The following is a 744-nucleotide window of genomic DNA, read 5'->3' on the forward strand; positions in this document are numbered from 1 at the left end:
TGAGCATTGAATTTCTTTAATGTTGATAATGCAGTATGACAAAGCAAGAAAATCCTCTTTAGCAGAAATAGGACAATATTGCAATTCTCAAACCTCATTCAAAAATCTGTTTTCTTCCATCATCATTCCCTTGGTCTACTTTGACATGATGAAATGTTAAGCAGACAGAATTAAAAAATGCTGTTGATGAGAGGCTGAGGCAGGAGAATCACCTAAGCCCAGGAGTTGGAGGTTGCTGTGAGCTGTGACGCCATGGCACTACACCAAGGGTGACAAAGTGTGACTCTGTCTCAAAAAAAAAAAAAATGCTGTTGAGCTGTGCAACTATTGAAAAATTCTACTTCTAGGGGTGTACTCAGAGGAGGGGGCCTGAAGAATGGCTCCTCTATTTAGACACTCTCAACAGGAATCTGGGGTCATTGTGATGACAGGCACAAAACTTGTGGCCTCCCTAGGAACAAATTCTCTACATGTGAAGAAGAAGAAAAAAATAATGAAATATATGTGGTGGGTGTATGGCTGATTACTGTATAATTCTTTCAACTGCATATTAAAATAAAATTGAAAAATTGTCTAATAAATTATTGGAAAAATATTTTTAAGTTCTTTAAAAATTCCACTTGAAACAGGAACACAGTGGACAATTGTTAAAAGCTGAAAACAAACTCAGGTACTTGATCCCCATAAACTGTCTCCCATTAGTCTTTTGCAGTAGTGGTGTCAGTCAGGAGGCAGAAGTTAGAA

At 37.5% G+C, this 744-nt stretch overlaps 1 non-coding gene across 1 annotated transcript; it reads left to right on the forward strand.

The window, feature by feature from the left end:
• The first annotated feature begins 346 nt into the window (after positions 1 to 346).
• LOC128598018 (small nucleolar RNA SNORA11) lies at positions 347 to 474 on the forward strand. The gene has a single exon (XR_008383539.1). It is a non-coding gene; the product is annotated as a small nucleolar RNA SNORA11 (small nucleolar RNA).
• Positions 475 to 744: the final 270 nt, after the last annotated feature.

This window comes from Nycticebus coucang, chromosome 10, assembly GCF_027406575.1.
Source record: "Nycticebus coucang isolate mNycCou1 chromosome 10, mNycCou1.pri, whole genome shotgun sequence".
Lineage (NCBI taxonomy): Eukaryota > Metazoa > Chordata > Mammalia > Primates > Lorisidae > Nycticebus > Nycticebus coucang.